Source organism: Oncorhynchus clarkii, unplaced genomic scaffold (assembly GCF_045791955.1).
Source record: "Oncorhynchus clarkii lewisi isolate Uvic-CL-2024 unplaced genomic scaffold, UVic_Ocla_1.0 unplaced_contig_1723_pilon_pilon, whole genome shotgun sequence".
NCBI classification, from domain to species: Eukaryota; Metazoa; Chordata; class Actinopteri; order Salmoniformes; family Salmonidae; genus Oncorhynchus; species Oncorhynchus clarkii.
Window position 1 is genome coordinate 375,720 of NW_027260956.1, and position 17,762 is coordinate 393,481.

Here is a 17,762-nt window from a genome sequence, read left to right on the forward strand (position 1 = left end):
CACTGTCTACCTTTTGCAAATAGTACGAACTGATACAAGCAGTAAAAACAATGTGTACTGGATAGCACTGAGACACGCAAATGAAATTTAGCTTTCTAATTTCTGTTTGCGTTTCATTTTTGAAAATAATCTGTTTAGCAGAGGATGGTTTCGATCACTCGACCTCTGTGTTATGGGCCCAGCACGCTTCCGCTGTGCCACTCTGCTCTCAGCCACTTCAGAAAAGACTAGAACTCAAAATCTTTGGCTTAGGAGTCCAGTATCTTAGGCAACTGGGATACTGTGTAAACAGTATGACCTATACGAACTGTTGGAAGAGGTAAAAAAATATATATAATGGCACTGAGACATGCCCATGAAACGACACATTTTTTAAAAATGTTGTTCGCACTTAAAATAAACTGTTTAGCAGAGGATGGTTTCGATCCATCGACCTCTGGGTTATGGGCCCAGCACGCTTCCGCTGCGCCACTCTGCTCTCAGCCACTTCAGAAAAGACTAGAACTCACAATCCATGGCTTAGGAGTCCAGTATCTTAGGCCACTGGGATACTGTGTAAACAGTATGACCTATACGAACTGTTGGAAGAGGTAAAAAAAATTATAATGGCACTGAGACATTATGCCCATGAAACGACACATTTTTTAAAAATGTTGTTCGCACTTAAAATAAACTGTTTAGCAGAGGATGGTTTCGAACCATCGACCTCTGGGTTATGGGCCCAGCACGCTTCCGCTGCGCCACTCTGCTCTCAGCCACTTCAGAAAAGACTAGAACTCAAAATCTTTGGCTTAGGAGTCCAGTATCTTAGGCCACTGGGATACTGTGTAAACAGTATGACCTATACGAACTGTTGGAAGAGGTAAAAAAAAAAATATAATGGCACTGAGACATGCCCATGAAACGACACATTTTTAAAAAATGTTGTTCGCACTTAAAATGAACTGTTTAGCAGAGAATGGTTTCGATCCATCGACCTCTGGGTTATGGGCCCAGCACGCTTCCGCTGCGCCACTCTGCTCTCAGCCACTACAGAAAAGACTAGAACTCACAATCCATGGCTTAGGAGTCCAGTATCTTAGGCCACTGGGATACTGTGTAAACAGTATGACCTATACGAACTGTTGGAAGAGGTAAAAAAAAAATTATAATGGCACTGAGACATTATGCCCATGAAACGACATATTTTTTAAAAATGTTGTTCGCACTTAAAATAAACTGTTTAGCAGAGGATGGTTTCGATCCATCGACCTCTGGGTTATGGGCCCAGCACGCTTCCGCTGCTCCACTCTGCTTCCATCCACCCCAGATGGGACTTGAACCCACAATCCCTGGCTTAGGAGGCCAATGCCTTATCCATTAGGCCACTGGGGCACTGTCTACCTTTTGCAAATAGTACGAACTGATACAAGCAGTAAAAACAATGTGTACTGGATAGCACTGAGACACGCAAATGAAATTTAGCTTTCTAATTTCTGTTTGCGTTTCATTTTTGAAAATAATCTGTTTAGCAGAGGATGGTTTCGATCACTCGACCTCTGTGTTATGGGCCCAGCACGCTTCCGCTGTGCCACTCTGCTCTCAGCCACTTCAGAAAAGACTAGAACTCAAAATCTTTGGCTTAGGAGTCCAGTATCTTAGGCAACTGGGATACTGTGTAAACAGTATGACCTATACGAACTGTTGGAAGAGGTAAAAAAATATATATAATGGCACTGAGACATGCCCATGAAACGACACATTTTTAAAAAATGTTGTTCGCACTTAAAATAAACTGTTTAGCAGAGGATGGTTTCGATCCATCGACCTCTGGGTTATGGGCCCAGCACGCTTCCGCTGCGCCACTCTGCTCTCAGCCACTTCAGAAAAGACTAGAACTCACAATCCATGGCTTAGGAGTCCAGTATCTTAGGCCACTGGGATACTGTGTAAACAGTATGACCTATACGAACTGTTGGAAGAGGTAAAAAAATATATATAATGGCACTGAGACATGCCCATGAAACGACACATTTTTTAAAAATGTTGTTCGCACTTAAAATAAACTGTTTAGCAGAGGATGGTTTCGATCCATCGACCTCTGGGTTATGGGCCCAGCACGCTTCCGCTGCGCCACTCTGCTCTCAGCCACTTCAGAAAAGACTAGAACTCACAATCCATGGCTTAGGAGTCCAGTATCTTAGGCCACTGGGATACTGTGTAAACAGTATGACCTATACGAACTGTTGGAAGAGGTAAAAAAAAAATTATAATGGCACTGAGACATTATGCCCATGAAACGACATATTTTTTAAAAATGTTGTTCGCACTTAAAATAAACTGTTTAGCAGAGGATGGTTTCGATCCATCGACCTCTGGGTTATGGGCCCAGCACGCTTCCGCTGCTCCACTCTGCTTCCATCCACCCCAGTTGGGACTTGAACCCACAATCCCTGGCTTAGGAGGCCAATGCCTTATCTATTAGTTAACTGGGGCACTGTCTACCTTTTGCAAATAGTACGAACTGATACAAGCAGTAAAAACAATGTGTACTGGATAGCACTGAGACACGCAAATGAAATTTAGCTTTCTAATTTCTGTTTGCGTTTCATTTTTGAAAATAATCTGTTTAGCAGAGGATGGTTTCGATCACTCGACCTCTGTGTTATGGGCCCAGCACGCTTCCGCTGTGCCACTCTGCTCTCAGCCACTTCAGAAAAGACTAGAACTCAAAATCTTTGGCTTAGGAGTCCAGTATCTTAGGCAACTGGGATACTGTGTAAACAGTATGACCTATACGAACTGTTGGAAGAGGTAAAAAAAAAAATATAATGGCACTGAGACATGCCCATGAAACGACACATTTTTAAAAAATGTTGTTCGCACTTAAAATGAACTGTTTAGCAGAGAATGGTTTCGATCCATCGACCTCTGGGTTATGGGCCCAGCACGCTTCCGCTGCGCCACTCTGCTCTCAGCCACTTCAGAAAAGACTAGAACTCACAATCCATGGCTTAGGAGTCCAGTATCTTAGGCCACTGGGATACTGTGTAAACAGTATGACCTATACGAACTGTTGGAAGAGGTAAAAAAAAAATTATAATGGCACTGAGGCATTATGCCCATGAAACGACATATTTTTTAAAAATGTTGTTCGCACTTAAAATAAACTGTTTAGCAGAGGATGGTTTCGATCCACCGACCTCTGTGTTATGGGCCCAGCACGCTTCCGCTGTGCCACTCTGCTCTCAGCCACTTCAGAAAAAACTAGAACTCAAAATCTTTGGCTTAGGAGTCCAGTATCTTAGGCCACTGGGATACTGTGTAAACAGTATGACCTATACGAACTGTTGGAAGAGGTAAAAAAATATATATAATGGCACTGAGACATGCCCATGAAACGACACATTTTTTAAAAATGTTGTTCGCACTTAAAATAAACTGTTTAGCAGAGGATGGTTTCGATCCATCGACCTCTGGGTTATGGGCCCAGCACGCTTCCGCTGTGCCACTCTGCTCTCAGCCACTTCAGAAAAGACTAGAACTCACAATCCATGGCTTAGGAGTCCAGTATCTTAGGCCACTGGGATACTGTGTAAACAGTATGACCTATACGAACTGTTGGAAGAGGTAAAAAAATATATATAATGGCACTGAGACATGCCCATGAAACGACACATTTTTTAAAAATGTTGTTCGCACTTAAAATAAACTGTTTAGCAGAGGATGGTTTCGATCCATCGACCTCTGGGTTATGGGCCCAGCACGCTTCCGCTGCGCCACTCTGCTCTCAGCCACTTCAGAAAAGACTAGAACTCACAATCCATGGCTTAGGAGTCCAGTATCTTAGGCCACTGGGATACTGTGTAAACAGTATGACCTATACGAACTGTTGGAAGAGGTAAAAAAAAAATTATAATGGCACTGAGACATTATGCCCATGAAACGACATATTTTTTAAAAATGTTGTTCGCACTTAAAATAAACTGTTTAGCAGAGGATGGTTTCGATCCATCGACCTCTGGGTTATGGGCCCAGCACGCTTCCGCTGCTCCACTCTGCTTCCATCCACCCCAGTTGGGACTTGAACCCACAATCCCTGGCTTAGGAGGCCAATGCCTTATCCATTAGTTAACTGGGGCACTGTCTACCTTTTGCAAATAGTACGAACTGATACAAGCAGTAAAAACAATGTGTACTGGATAGCACTGAGACACGCAAATGAAATTTAGCTTTCTAATTTCTGTTTGCGTTTCATTTTTGAAAATAATCTGTTTAGCAGAGGATGGTTTCGATCACTCGACCTCTGTGTTATGGGCCCAGCACGCTTCCGCTGTGCCACTCTGCTCTCAGCCACTTCAGAAAAGACTAGAACTCAAAATCTTTGGCTTAGGAGTCCAGTATCTTAGGCAACTGGGATACTGTGTAAACAGTATGACCTATACGAACTGTTGGAAGAGGTAAAAAAAAATATATAATGGCACTGAGACATGCCCATGAAACGACACATTTTTAAAAAATGTTGTTCGCACTTAAAATGAACTGTTTAGCAGAGAATGGTTTCGATCCATCGACCTCTGGGTTATGGGCCCAGCACGCTTCCGCTGCGCCACTCTGCTCTCAGCCACTTCAGAAAAGACTAGAACTCACAATCCATGGCTTAGGAGTCCAGTATCTTAGGCCACTGGGATACTGTGTAAACAGTATGACCTATACGAACTGTTGGAAGAGGTAAAAAAAAAATTATAATGGCACTGAGACATTATGCCCATGAAACGACATATTTTTTAAAAATGTTGTTCGCACTTAAAATAAACTGTTTAGCAGAGGATGGTTTCGATCCATCGACCTCTGGGTTATGGGCCCAGCACGCTTCCGCTGCTCCACTCTGCTTCCATCCACCCCAGTTGGGACTTGAACCCACAATCCCTGGCTTAGGAGGCCAATGCCTTATCCATTAGTTAACTGGGGCACTGTCTACCTTTTGCAAATAGTACGAACTGATACAAGCAGTAAAAACAATGTGTACTGGATAGCACTGAGACACGCAAATGAAATTTAGCTTTCTAATTTCTGTTTGCGTTTCATTTTTGAAAATAATCTGTTTAGCAGAGGATGGTTTCGATCACTCGACCTCTGTGTTATGGGCCCAGCACGCTTCCGCTGTGCCACTCTGCTCTCAGCCACTTCAGAAAAGACTAGAACTCAAAATCTTTGGCTTAGGAGTCCAGTATCTTAGGCAACTGGGATACTGTGTAAACAGTATGACCTATACGAACTGTTGGAAGAGGTAAAAAAATATATATAATGGCACTGAGACATGCCCATGAAACGACACATTTTTTAAAAATGTTGTTCGCACTTAAAATAAACTGTTTAGCAGAGGATGGTTTCGATCCATCGACCTCTGGGTTATGGGCCCAGCACGCTTCCGCTGCGCCACTCTGCTCTCAGCCACTTCAGAAAAGACTAGAACTCAAAATCTTTGGCTTAGGAGTCCAGAATCTTAGGCCACTGGGATACTGTGTAAACAGTATGACCTATACGAACTGTTGGAAGAGGTAAAAAAAAAAATATAATGGCACTGAGACATGCCCATGAAACGACACATTTTTAAAAAATGTTGTTCGCACTTAAAATGAACTGTTTAGCAGAGAATGGTTTCGATCCATCGACCTCTGGGTTATGGGCCCAGCACGCTTCCGCTGCGCCACTCTGCTCTCAGCCACTTCAGAAAAGACTAGAACTCACAATCCATGGCTTAGGAGTCCAGTATCTTAGGCCACTGGGATACTGTGTAAACAGTATGACCTATACGAACTGTTGGAAGAGGTAAAAAAAAAATTATAATGGCACTGAGACATTATGCCCATGAAACGACATATTTTTTAAAAATGTTGTTCGCACTTAAAATAAACTGTTTAGCAGAGGATGGTTTCGATCCATCGACCTCTGGGTTATGGGCCCAGCACGCTTCCGCTGCGCCACTCTGCTTCCATCCACCCCAGATGGGACTTGAACCCACAATCCCTGGCTTAGGAGGCCAATCCCTTATCCATTAGTTAACTGGGGCACTGTCTACCTTTTGCAAATAGTACGAACTGATACAAGCAGTAAAAACAATGTGTACTGGATAGCACTGAGACACGCAAATGAAATTTAGCTTTCTAATTTCTGTTTGCGTTTCATTTTTGAAAATAATCTGTTTAGCAGAGGATGGTTTCGATCCATCGACCTCTGTGTTTTGGGCCCAGCACGCTTCCGCTGTGCCACTCTGCTCTCAGCCACTTCAGAAAAGACTAGAACTCAAAATCTTTGGCTTAGGAGTCCAGTATCTTAGGCCACTGGGATACTGTGTAAACAGTATGACCTATACGAACTGTTGGAAGAGGTAAAAAAAAAAATATAATGGCACTGAGACATGCCCATGAAACGACACATTTTTAAAAAATGTTGTTCGCACTTAAAATGAACTGTTTAGCAGAGAATGGTTTCGATCCATCGACCTCTGGGTTATGGGCCCAGCACGCTTCCGCTGCGCCACTCTGCTCTCAGCCACTTCAGAAAAGACTAGAACTCACAATCCATGGCTTAGGAGTCCAGTATCTTAGGCCACTGGGATACTGTGTAAACAGTATGACCTATACGAACTGTTGGAAGAGGTAAAAAAATATATATAATGGCACTGAGACATGCCCATGAAACGACACATTTTTTAAAAATGTTGTTCGCACTTAAAATAAACTGTTTAGCAGAGGATGGTTTCGATCCATCGACCTCTGGGTTATGGGCCCAGCACGCTTCCGCTGCGCCACTCTGCTCTCAGCCACTTCAGAAAAGACTAGAACTCACAATCCATGGCTTAGGAGTCCAGTATCTTAGGCCACTGGGATACTGTGTAAACAGTATGACCTATACGAACTGTTGGAAGAGGTAAAAAAAATTATAATGGCACTGAGACATTATGCCCATGAAACGACACATTTTTTAAAAATGTTGTTCGCACTTAAAATAAACTGTTTAGCAGAGGATGGTTTCGATCCATCGACCTCTGGGTTATGGGCCCAGCACGCTTCCGCTGCGCCACTCTGCTCTCAGCCACTTCAGAAAAGACTAGAACTCAAAATCTTTGGCTTAGGAGTCCAGTATCTTAGGCCACTGGGATACTGTGTAAACAGTATGACCTATACGAACTGTTGGAAGAGGTAAAAAAAAATATATAATGGCACTGAGACATGCCCATGAAACGACACATTTTTAAAAAATGTTGTTCGCACTTAAAATGAACTGTTTAGTAGAGAATGGTTTCGATCCATCGACCTCTGGGTTATGGGCCCAGCACGCTTCCGCTGCGCCACTCTGCTCTCAGCCACTTCAGAAAAGACTAGAACTCACAATCCATGGCTTAGGAGTCCAGTATCTTAGGCCACTGGGATACTGTGTAAACAGTATGACCTATACGAACTGTTGGAAGAGGTAAAAAAAAAATTATAATGGCACTGAGACATTATGCCCATGAAACGACATATTTTTTAAAAATGTTGTTCGCACTTAAAATAAACTGTTTAGCAGAGGATGGTTTCGATCCATCGACCTCTGGGTTATGGGTCCAGCACGCTTCCGCTGCGCCACTCTGCTCTCAGCCACTTCAGAAAAGACTAGAACTCACAATCCATGGCTTAGGAGTCCAGTATCTTAGGCCACTGGGATACTGTGTAAACAGTATGACCTATACGAACTGTTGGAAGAGGTAAAAAAAAAATTATAATGGCACTGAGACATTATGCCCATGAAACGACATATTTTTTAAAAATGTTGTTCGCACTTAAAATAAACTGTTTAGCAGAGGATGGTTTCGATCCATCGACCTCTGGGTTATGGGCCCAGCACGCTTCCGCTGCTCCACTCTGCTTCCATCCACCCCAGATGGGACTTGAACCCACAATCCCTGGCTTAGGAGGCCAATGCCTTATCCATTAGGCCACTGGGGCACTGTCTTCCTTTTGCAAATAGTACAAACTGATACAAGCAGTAAAAACAATGTGTACTGGATAGCACTGAGACACGCAAATGAAATTTAGCTTTCTAATTTCTGTTTGCGTTTCATTTTTGAAAATAATCTGTTTAGCAGAGGATGGTTTCGATCCACCGACCTCTGTGTTATGGGCCCAGCACGCTTCCGCTGTGCCACTCTGCTCTCAGCCACTTCAGAAAAGACTAGAACTCAAAATCTTTGGCTTAGGAGTCCAGTATCTTAGGCCACTGGGATACTGTGTAAACAGTATGACCTATACGAACTGTTGGAAGAGGTAAAAAAATATATATAATGGCACTGAGACATGCCCATGAAACGACACATTTTTTAAAAATGTTGTTCGCACTTAAAATAAACTGTTTAGCAGAGGATGGTTTCGATCCATCGACCTCTGGGTTATGGGCCCAGCACGCTTCCGCTGCGCCACTCTGCTCTCAGCCACTTCAGAAAAGACTAGAACTCACAATCCATGGCTTAGGAGTCCAGTATCTTAGGCCACTGGGATACTGTGTAAACAGTATGACCTATACGAACTGTTGGAAGAGGTAAAAAAAATTATAATGGCACTGAGACATTATGCCCATGAAACGACACATTTTTTAAAAATGTTGTTCGCACTTAAAATAAACTGTTTAGCAGAGGATGGTTTCGATCCATCGACCTCTGGGTTATGGGCCCAGCACGCTTCCGCTGCGCCACTCTGCTCTCAGCCACTTCAGAAAAGACTAGAACTCAAAATCTTTGGCTTAGGAGTCCAGTATCTTAGGCCACTGGGATACTGTGCAAACAGTATGACCTATACGAACTGTTGGAAGAGGTAAAAAAAAAATTATAATGGCACTGAGACATGCCCATGAAACGACACATTTTTAAAAAATGTTGTTCGCACTTAAAATGAACTGTTTAGCAGAGAATGGTTTCGATCCATCGACCTCTGGGTTATGGGCCCAGCACGCTTCCGCTGCGCCACTCTGCTCTCAGCCACTTCAGAAAAGACTAGAACTCACAATCCATGGCTTAGGAGTCCAGTATCTTAGGCCACTGGGATACTGTGTAAACAGTATGACCTATACGAACTGTTGGAAGAGGTAAAAAAAAATTATAATGGCACTGAGACATTATGCCCATGAAACGACACATTTTTTTAAAATGTTGTTCGCACTTAAAATAAACTGTTTAGCAGAGGATGGTTTCGATCCATCGACCTCTGGGTTATGGGCCCAGCACGCTTCCGCTGCTCCACTCTGCTTCCATCCACCCCAGTTGGGACTTGAACCCACAATCCCTGGCTTAGGAGGCCAATGCCTTATCCATTAGTTAACTGGGGCACTGTCTACCTTTTGCAAATAGTACGAACTGATACAAGCAGTAAAAACAATGTGTACTGGATAGCACTGAGACACGCAAATGAAATTTAGCTTTCTAATTTCTGTTTGCGTTTCATTTTTGAAAATAATCTGTTTAGCAGAGGATGGTTTCGATCACTCGACCTCTGGGTTATGGGCCCAGCACGCTTCCGCTGTGCCACTCTGCTCTCAGCCACTTCAGAAAAGACTAGAACTCAAAATCTTTGGCTTAGGAGTCCAGTATCTTAGGCAACTGGGATACTGTGTAAACAGTATGACCTATACGAACTGTTGGAAGAGGTAAAAAAATATATATAATGGCACTGAGACATGCCCATGAAACGACACATTTTTTAAAAATGTTGTTCGCACTTAAAATAAACTGTTTAGCAGAGGATGGTTTCGATCCATCGACCTCTGGGTTATGGGCCCAGCACGCTTCCGCTGCGCCACTCTGCTCTCAGCCACTTCAGAAAAGACTAGAACTCACAATCCATGGCTTAGGAGTCCAGTATCTTAGGCCACTGGGATACTGTGTAAACAGTATGACCTATACGAACTGTTGGAAGAGGTAAAAAAAATTATAATGGCACTGAGACATTATGCCCATGAAACGACACATTTTTTAAAAATGTTGTTCGCACTTAAAATAAACTGTTTAGCAGAGGATGGTTTCGATCCATCGACCTCTGGGTTATGGGCCCAGCACGCTTCCGCTGCGCCACTCTGCTCTCAGCCACTTCAGAAAAGACTAGAACTCAAAATCTTTGGCTTAGGAGTCCAGTATCTTAGGCCACTGGGATACTGTGTAAACAGTATGACCTATACGAACTGTTGGAAGAGGTAAAAAAAAAAATATAATGGCACTGAGACATGCCCATGAAACGACACATTTTTAAAAAATGTTGTTCGCACTTAAAATGAACTGTTTAGCAGAGAATGGTTTCGATCCATCGACCTCTGGGTTATGGGCCCAGCACGCTTCCGCTGCGCCACTCTGCTCTCAGCCACTTCAGAAAAGACTAGAACTCACAATCCATGGCTTAGGAGTCCAGTATCTTAGGCCACTGGGATACTGTGTAAACAGTATGACCTATACGAACTGTTGGAAGAGGTAAAAAAAAAATTACAATGGCACTGAGACATTATGCCCATGAAACGACATATTTTTTAAAAATGTTGTTCGCACTTAAAATAAACTGTTTAGCAGAGGATGGTTTCGATCCATCGACCTCTGGGTTATGGGCCCAGCACGCTTCCGCTGCTCCACTCTGCTTCCATCCACCCCAGTTGGGACTTGAACCCACAATCCCTGGCTTAGGAGGCCAATGCCTTATCCATTAGTTAACTGGGGCACTGTCTACCTTTTGCAAATAGTACGAACTGATACAAGCAGTAAAAACAATGTGTACTGGATAGCACTGAGACACGCAAATGAAATTTAGCTTTCTAATTTCTGTTTGCGTTTCATTTTTGAAAATAATCTGTTTAGCAGAGGATGGTTTCGATCACTCGACCTCTGTGTTATGGGCCCAGCACGCTTCCGCTGTGCCACTCTGCTCTCAGCCACTTCAGAAAAGACTAGAACTCAAAATCTTTGGCTTAGGAGTCCAGTATCTTAGGCAACTGGGATACTGTGTAAACAGTATGACCTATACGAACTGTTGGAAGAGGTAAAAAAATATATATAATGGCACTGAGACATGCCCATGAAACGACACATTTTTTAAAAATGTTGTTCGCACTTAAAATAAACTGTTTAGCAGAGGATGGTTTCGATCCATCGACCTCTGGGTTATGGGCCCAGCACGCTTCCGCTGCGCCACTCTGCTCTCAGCCACTTCAGAAAAGACTAGAACTCACAATCCATGGCTTAGGAGTCCAGTATCTTAGGCCACTGGGATACTGTGTAAACAGTATGACCTATACGAACTGTTGGAAGAGGTAAAAAAAATTATAATGGCACTGAGACATTATGCCCATGAAACGACACATTTTTTAAAAATGTTGTTCGCACTTAAAATAAACTGTTTAGCAGAGGATGGTTTCGATCCATCGACCTCTGGGTTATGGGCCCAGCACGCTTCCGCTGCGCCACTCTGCTCTCAGCCACTTCAGAAAAGACTAGAACTCAAAATCTTTGGCTTAGGAGTCCAGTATCTTAGGCCACTGGGATACTGTGTAAACAGTATGACCTATACAAACTGTTGGAAGAGGTAAAAAAAAAAATATAATGGCACTGAGACATGCCCATGAAACGACACATTTTTAAAAAATGTTGTTCGCACTTAAAATAAACTGTTTAGCAGAGGATGGTTTCGATCCATCGACCTCTGGGTTATGGGCCCAGCACGCTTCCGCTGCTCCACTCTGCTTCCATCCACCCCAGATGGGACTTGAACCCACAATCCCTGGCTTAGGAGGCCAATGCCTTATCCATTAGGCCACTGGGGCACTGTCTTCCTTTTGCAAATAGTACAAACTGATACAAGCAGTAAAAACAATGTGTACTGGATAGCACTGAGACACGCAAATGAAATTTAGCTTTCTAATTTCTGTTTGCGTTTCATTTTTGAAAATAATCTGTTTAGCAGAGGATGGTTTCGATCCACCGACCTCTGTGTTATGGGCCCAGCACGCTTCCGCTGTGCCACTCTGCTCTCAGCCACTTCAGAAAAGACTAGAACTCAAAATCTTTGGCTTAGGAGTCCAGTATCTTAGGCCACTGGGATACTGTGTAAACAGTATGACCTATACGAACTGTTGGAAGAGGTAAAAAAATATATATAATGGCACTGAGACATGCCCATGAAACGACACATTTTTTAAAAATGTTGTTCGCACTTAAAATAAACTGTTTAGCAGAGGATGGTTTCGATCCATCGACCTCTGGGTTATGGGCCCAGCACGCTTCCGCTGCGCCACTCTGCTCTCAGCCACTTCAGAAAAGGCTAGAACTCACAATCCATGGCTTAGGAGTCCAGTATCTTAGGCCACTGGGATACTGTGTAAACAGTATGACCTATACGAACTGTTGGAAGAGGTAAAAAAAATTATAATGGCACTGAGACATTATGCCCATGAAACGACACATTTTTTAAAAATGTTGTTCGCACTTAAAATAAACTGTTTAGCAGAGGATGGTTTCGATCCATCGACCTCTGGGTTATGGGCCCAGCACGCTTCCGCTGCGCCACTCTGCTCTCAGCCACTTCAGAAAAGACTAGAACTCAAAATCTTTGGCTTAGGAGTCCAGTATCTTAGGCCACTGGGATACTGTGCAAACAGTATGACCTATACGAACTGTTGGAAGAGGTAAAAAAAAAATTATAATGGCACTGAGACATGCCCATGAAACGACACATTTTTAAAAAATGTTGTTCGCACTTAAAATGAACTGTTTAGCAGAGAATGGTTTCGATCCATCGACCTCTGGGTTATGGGCCCAGCACGCTTCCGCTGCGCCACTCTGCTCTCAGCCACTTCAGAAAAGACTAGAACTCACAATCCATGGCTTAGGAGTCCAGTATCTTAGGCCACTGGGATACTGTGTAAACAGTATGACCTATACGAACTGTTGGAAGAGGTAAAAAAAAATTGTAATGGCACTGAGACATTATGCCCATGAAACGACACATTTTTTTAAAATGTTGTTCGCACTTAAAATAAACTGTTGAGCAGAGGATGGTTTCGATCCATCGACCTCTGTGTTATGGGCCCAGCACGCTTCCGCTGCTCCACTCTGCTTCCATCCACCCCAGTTGGGACTTGAACCCACAATCCCTGGCTTAGGAGGCCAATGCCTTATCCATTAGTTAACTGGGGCACTGTCTACCTTTTGCAAATAGTACGAACTGATACAAGCAGTAAAAACAATGTGTACTGGATAGCACTGAGACACGCAAATGAAATTTAGCTTTCTAATTTCTGTTTGCGTTTCATTTTTGAAAATAATCTGTTTAGCAGAGGATGGTTTCGATCCATCGACCTCTGTGTTATGGGCCCAGCACGCTTCCGCTGTGCCACTCTGCTCTCAGCCACTTCAGAAAAGACTAGAACTCAAAATCTTTGGCTTAGGAGTCCAGTATCTTAGGCCACTGGGATAATGTGTAAACAGTATGACCTATACAAACTGTTGGAAGAGGTAAAAAAATATATATAATGGCACTGAGACATGCCCATGAAACGACACATTTTTTAAAAATGTTGTTCGCACTTAAAATAAACTGTTTAGCAGAGGATGGTTTCGATCCATCGACCTCTGGGTTATGGGCCCAGCACGCTTCCGCTGCGCCACTCTGCTCTCAGCCACTTCAGAAAAGACTAGAACTCACAATCCATGGCTTAGGAGTCCAGTATCTTAGGCCACTGGGATACTGTGTAAACAGTATGACCTATACGAACTGTTGGAAGAGGTAAAAAAAATTATAATGGCACTGAGACATTATGCCCATGAAACGACACATTTTTTAAAAATGTTGTTCGCACTTAAAATAAACTGTTTAGCAGAGGATGGTTTCGATCCATCGACCTCTGGGTTATGGGCCCAGCAGGCTTCCGCTGCGCCACTCTGCTCTCAGCCACTTCAGAAAAGACTAGAACTCAAAATCTTTGGCTTAGGAGTCCAGTATCTTAGGCCACTGGGATACTGTGCAAACAGTATGACCTATACGAACTGTTGGAAGAGGTAAAAAAAAAATTATAATGGCACTGAGACATTATGCCCATGAAACGACATATTTTTTAAAAATGTTGTTCGCACTTAAAATAAACTGTTTAGCAGAGGATGGTTTCGATCCATCGACCTCTGGGTTATGGGCCCAGCACGCTTCCGCTGCGCCACTCTGCTCTCAGCCACTTCAGAAAAGACTAGAACTCAAAATCTTTGGCTTAGGAGTCCAGTATCTTAGGCCACTGGGATACTGTGCAAACAGTATGACCTATACGAACTGTTGGAAGAGGTAAAAAAAAAATTATAATGGCACTGAGACATGCCCATGAAACGACACATTTTTAAAAAATGTTGTTCGCACTTAAAATGAACTGTTTAGCAGAGAATGGTTTCGATCCATCGACCTCTGGGTTATGGGCCCAGCACGCTTCCGCTGCGCCACTCTGCTCTCAGCCACTTCAGAAAAGACTAGAACTCACAATCCATGGCTTAGGAGTCCAGTATCTTAGGCCACTGGGATACTGTGTAAACAGTATGACCTATACGAACTGTTGGAAGAGGTAAAAAAAAATTATAATGGCACTGAGACATTATGCCCATGAAACGACACATTTTTTTAAAATGTTGTTCGCACTTAAAATAAACTGTTTAGCAGAGGATGGTTTCGATCCATCGACCTCTGGGTTATGGGCCCAGCACGCTTCCGCTGCTCCACTCTGCTTCCATCCACCCCAGATGGGACTTGAACCCACAATCCCTGGCTTAGGAGGCCAATGCCTTATCCAGTAGTTAACTGGGGCACTGTCTACCTTTTGCAAATAGTACGAACTGATACAAGCAGTAAAAACAATGTGTACTGGATAGCACTGAGACACGCAAATGAAATGTAGCTTTCTAATTTCTGTTTGCGTTTCATTTTTGAAAATAATCTGTTTAGCAGAGGATGGTTTCGATCCATCGACCTCTGTGTTATGGGCCCAGCACGCTTCCGCTGTGCCACTCTGCTCTCAGCCACTTCAGAAAAGACTAGAACTCAAAATCTTTGGCTTAGGAGTCCAGTATCTTAGGCCACTGGGATACTGTGTAAACAGTATGACCTATACGAACTGTTGGAAGAGGTAAAAAAATATATATAATGGCACTGAGACATGCCCATGAAACGACACATTTTTTAAAAATGTTGTTCGCACTTAAAATAAACTGTTTAGCAGAGGATGGTTTCGATCCATCGACCTCTGGGTTATGGGCCCAGCACGCTTCCGCTGCGCCACTCTGCTCTCAGCCACTTCAGAAAAGACTAGAACTCACAATCCATGGCTTAGGAGTCCAGTATCTTAGGCCACTGGGATACTGTGTAAACAGTATGACCTATACGAACTGTTGGAAGAGGTAAAAAAAAAAATATAATGGCACTGAGACATTATGCCCATGAAACAACATATTTTTTAAAAATGTTGTTCGCACTTAAAATAAACTGTTTAGCAGAGGATGGTTTCGATCCATCGACCTCTGGGTTATGGGCCCAGCACGCTTCCGCTGCGCCACTCTGTTCTCAACCACTTCAGAAAAGACTAGAACTCAAAATCTTTGGCTTAGGAGTCCAGTATCTTAGGCCACTGGGATACTGTGCAAACAGTATGACCTATACGAACTGTTGGAAGAGGTAAAAAAAAAATTATAATGGCACTGAGACATGCCCATGAAACGACACATTTTTAAAAAATGTTGTTCGCACTTAAAATGAACTGTTTAGCAGAGAATGGTTTCGATCCATCGACTTCTGGGTTATGGGCCCAGCACGCTTCCGCTGCGCCACTCTGCTCTCAGCCACTTCAGAAAAGACTAGAACTCACAATCCATGGCTTAGGAGTCCAGTATCTTAGGCCACTGGGATACTGTGTAAACAGTATGACCTATACGAACTGTTGGAAGAGGTAAAAAAAAAATTATAATGGCACTGAGACCCATGAAACGACATATTTTTTAAAAATGTTGTTCGCACTTAAAATAAACTGTTTAGCAGAGGATGGTTTCGATCCATCGACCTCTGGGTTATGGGCCCAGCACGCTTCCGATGCTCCACTCTGCTTCCATCCACCCCAGATGGGACTTGAACCCACAATCCCTGGCTTAGGAGGCCAATGCCTTATCCATTAGTTAACTGGGGCACTGTCTACCTTTTGCAAATAGTACGAACTGATACAAGCAGTAAAAACAATGTGTACTGGATAGCACTGAGACACTCAAATGAAATTTAGCTTTCTAATTTCTGTTTGCGTTTCATTTTTGAAAATAATCTGTTTAGCAGAGGATGGTTTCGATCCATCGACCTCTGTGTTATGGGCCCAGCACGCTTCCGCTGCGCCACTCTGCTCTCAGCCACTTCAGAAAAGACTAGAACTCACAATCCATGGCTTAGGAGTCCAGTATCTTAGGCCACTGGGATACTGTGTAAACAGTATGACCTATACGAACTGTTGGAAGAGGTAAACAAAAAATTATAATGGCACTGAGACATTATGCCCATGAAACGACATATTTTTAAAAAATGTTGTCCGCACTTAAAATAAACTGTTTAGCAGAGGATGGTTTCGATCCATCGACCTCTGGGTTATGGGCCCAGCACGCTTCCGCTGCGCCACTCTGCTCTCAGCCACTTCAGAAAAGACTAGAACTCAAAATCTTTGGCTTAGGAGTCCAGTATCTTAGGCCACTGGGATACTGTGCAAACAGTATGACCTATACGAACTGTTGGAAGAGGTAAAAAAAAAATTATAATGGCACTGAGACATGCCCATGAAACGACACATTTTTAAAAAATGTTGTTCGCACTTAAAATGAACTGTTTAGCAGAGAATGGTTTCGATCCATCGACCTCTGGGTTATGGGCCCAGCACGCTTCCGCTGCGCCACTCTGCTCTCAGCCACTTCAGAAAAGACTAGAACTCACAATCCATGGCTTAGGAGTCCAGTATCTTAGGCCACTGGGATACTGTGTAAACAGTATGACCTATACGAACTGTTGGAAGAGGTAAAAAAAAAATTATAATGGCACTGAGACCCATGAAATGACATATTTTTTTAAAATGTTGTTCGCACTTAAAATAAACTGTTTAGCAGAGGATGGTTTCGATCCATCGACCTCTGGGTTATGGGCCCAGCACGCTTCCGCTGCGCCACTCTGCTCTCAGCCACATCAGAAAAGACTAGAACTCACAATCCATGGCTTAGGAGTCCAGTATCTTAGGCCACTGGGATTCTGTGTAAACAGTATGACCTATACGAACTGTTGGAAGAGGTAAAAAAAAAAATATAATGGCACTGAGACATGCCAATGAAACGACACATTTTTTAAAAATGTTGTTCGCACTTAAAATGAACTGTTTAGCAGAGGATGGTTTCGATCCATCAACCTCTGGGTTATGGGCCAAGCACGCTTCCGCTGCTCCACTCTGCTCTCAGCCACTTCAGAAAAGACTAGAACTCACAATCCATGGCTTAGGAGTCCAGTATCTTAGGCCACTGGGATACTGTGTAAACAGTATGACCTATACGAACTGTTGGAAGAGGTAAAAAAAATGTATAATGGCACTGAGACATTATGCCCATGAAACGACACATTTTTTAAAAATGTTGTTCGCACTTAAAATAAACTGTTTAGCAGAGGATGGTTTCGATCCATCGACCTCTGGGTTATGGGCCCAGCACGCTTCCGCTGCGCCACTCTGCT

The 17,762-nt window shown here is 43.2% G+C and overlaps 4 non-coding genes across 4 annotated transcripts; all 4 read right to left on the reverse strand.

Moving 5' to 3' along the window:
- Positions 1-678: 678 nt before the first annotated feature.
- Positions 679-750, reverse strand: trnam-cau (transfer RNA methionine (anticodon CAU)). Its single transcript has one exon. It is a non-coding gene; the product is annotated as a tRNA-Met (tRNA).
- Positions 751-1,301: 551 nt separating this feature from the next.
- trnar-ccu (transfer RNA arginine (anticodon CCU)) lies at positions 1,302-1,374 on the reverse strand. Its single transcript has one exon. It is a non-coding gene; the product is annotated as a tRNA-Arg (tRNA).
- A 6,523-nt stretch (positions 1,375-7,897) lies between these two features.
- On the reverse strand, positions 7,898-7,970 carry trnar-ccu (transfer RNA arginine (anticodon CCU)). Its single transcript has one exon. It is a non-coding gene; the product is annotated as a tRNA-Arg (tRNA).
- A 3,771-nt stretch (positions 7,971-11,741) lies between these two features.
- Positions 11,742-11,814, reverse strand: trnar-ccu (transfer RNA arginine (anticodon CCU)). The gene has a single exon. It is a non-coding gene; the product is annotated as a tRNA-Arg (tRNA).
- Positions 11,815-17,762: the final 5,948 nt, after the last annotated feature.